Genomic DNA, 2,744 nt, shown 5'->3' with positions numbered 1-2,744 from the left:
TTTCTTTCTATGTAAATATTAATAGTTTCATAAATTCTTTTCCTCCAATTATTTAGAAGAAACTTTTTTTATACTTCAAAATTTCAGATGTGAAAGCCTGAGGAAAATTGCCCAGTGAAGATAAGTATATTTTTGAACCCCCTGTTTTTGAAGATGCTGATATTCTGCTCTGACAATGGTTCCTGGTCATCAGTATGAGCCACACTTTCAAGTCACTAATAATTTCCTAAATTAATCTGATACAAATAAATTCGCCGTTATTGTTAGCCATGAGTATCTCTTTTCCACATGATTGGATTTGGATGGGAAAAAAATGTCCATTGTGAAGTCACCACCACAAAAATTGTTCATCTATGAGAATTGCCATTTCTTTCTGTTCTTCTTATAATCACTCCTGTGTAATACTGTACTCCTAGTCATGCCTCATTTTGGAAGAACAAACCTCTAGTGAAATGCAAGGGTCAGGGTGGCAATGGAAATACTTTTTTGCCATCCCTTTTTTGCTTCCCTGCGTGGCCATGGATGCAGGCTGCTCCAAGAAGGGCCAGTGCAGGGGAATAAAAAAGCAGAGAGGAAGGCAGAAGACCTGGTGACTAACCAGTGCTGGGGGGAGGTCCCTCACTGCGGCATTAAGACAGCACGGACTTCTTCTCTTCCTAGCGCAAAGGGTTGGGTAGTGAGTGTTGCTGCTAGCGCTGGCTCCATGCGTGAAGCTTTCATATTTCTACTGCTTTGGAGTTCCACCTGTCCTTCAGAAAACATGTGTGTTGGTTGCCTTGGTAGTTTCCTAAACAAACCCAATGAGTTCAGAAGAAATTCCCTTCCCTGAGCAGCCGGGGCTCGCAGGCTCAGGGCGGAGATTACAGCCCTGCCCTCCATGAGCAGCCCAGGAGTGCAAGCCAGGGAAGGAGCGGGCAAGGGCAGATAAACCACAGATATAGTCCAAGGAAGCTCAGAAATCACAAACAGGTAATAAACTGGTAAGTTCGTCACTATAATCAAATACCCTTACACAGAGAACACTTTTCCAGGGCTCTGGTTGCCAGGGTACTCAGAAATGGGTGCATTGAAAGTAAAACAAAACTCTAAATGGAAAAAATACTTTTTGAAAAATTTACATTCTTATGAATGCATTTGGTAACATTTATTACAAGTGACTAAGCAAAGTATATACAATCTTTTTTGCAAATACCCAACACATTCTCTATTTGCATATAAAATTTCGTTCCATTTTTTTTTGTGAAGGGACTGGAAAAATCATATTTCTTTTGTTTGTTTCATATGGCAAAAGAGTTCCTCTTTTCTCTCCTTCTTTCCATTGTAGGCAGAGTCTCACTCCCCAGAGGATGTAAAAGCAAAGATACCATCAAGAATATGTTATAAATTCCACCCCAGGACATGTTCCACTTCTAGAAAAGGAGTTATAATGAGAAGTGTTTCTTCAAATAAAAGTGCATGTCACTTCATTTTATTGGTCCTCAGAGTTTTGAACAGCTGTATGAACTGGGGAAGTGCTGAGGCATAAAGCACCCTAAACACCTTTTCTGTGTGGGCTTGTGTGAGGGGGACCTGTAGGTACCTGTGGGTGTGGATGGGGAAACAGTCACCAGAAAACAGCAGGTCCAAAAGAGAGGAAACGTGGGCTGAGGAGGGTGTGAAAGCCCTGGACACTGGTGGTCCCGGTGAATAGAGCTGAGAAACTTGGGACACCCGGAGTCGCCTGACAGTGTCCAAGGCCACCCCACATGCTGGCTGTGTGGCTCAGGCCACCTCCACGAAGGTGGCAGCTGATATGTGCAGGCAAAGACCATATATACACCTGATGTGAATAGACAGCCCTGGAGGGGTTGCTCAAACACCCACCTAGAAGCCGTGGCACGTCAGGATGATATCCTGCTCCTGAGTAAAGTGCTGGGGCTGGTGCCTCCTTGCTCATGCCCCAGCCACGTAGCTGCATGTAGGGGTGTCATCCATGAAAGGGGGGGTAAAAATTGAGCGTGCTGCCTGAATAGGTGTCTGCTATTAATACTAATAGCTTGGATTCCATTAATGATAACAGTTGCATTGGTAAAAGGTATTCTACAGCTATTCATTGGGATCTGTCTCCCCTGACTCGATTCCTAGGAGGGACAATAAAAGGGCAGTGCATACAGCACCCACATGCGTCCTTCACTGTGTCCTGATAAACTCCACCAGGGTCCACATCCCTCCCTTGACACCAGGATCACGTACGAAATTGTTGGCAGAGTTAAGAACAAAAGCAGTTTAAGGGAGCTTTAGTAATATAGCTCTTTTTCCTGTTGAAGATAGAGGGGTGGGTAGGGAGGAGAACTTAACTTTAAGATGAGCAAAGCCTATCTTTTAATTTTGGCACCAAATTTATACCTTGACTTAAAGCTTTCACAGACAGAGCTAGCTTTATGACAAAGGAGCTAGCTTTATGACAAAAATAGGGTCACCAGCATTTCTTCTTCATTTCTACTTTGTCTTCATCTGACTTTATTTAAAATTAAAAAAAAAAAAGAGGAGGAATTTGAGTATTTAAAAAAAAAAATATTCTTTCGAAGTAGTCCTAGACACCAGAGGCTGGAGCCACTACTAGTTATGGACCATAACACAGCATTTCAGGCATGGAAATGGAAAATGGAAATCCTCAAAATTATCGGAGTAAGAGCTAAAAGTTATCCAGCTTTGTCACCCTATCTTGGTGTGGGTCATATAAATTGTAATTCCTGTTTCTTCAA

The sequence above is a fragment of the Pygoscelis adeliae genome, unplaced genomic scaffold (assembly GCF_000699105.1).
Source record: "Pygoscelis adeliae isolate BGI_AS28 unplaced genomic scaffold, ASM69910v1 Scaffold113, whole genome shotgun sequence".
In the NCBI taxonomy this organism is placed as follows: domain Eukaryota; kingdom Metazoa; phylum Chordata; class Aves; order Sphenisciformes; family Spheniscidae; genus Pygoscelis; species Pygoscelis adeliae.
This window is presented reverse-complemented; position numbering follows the sequence as displayed.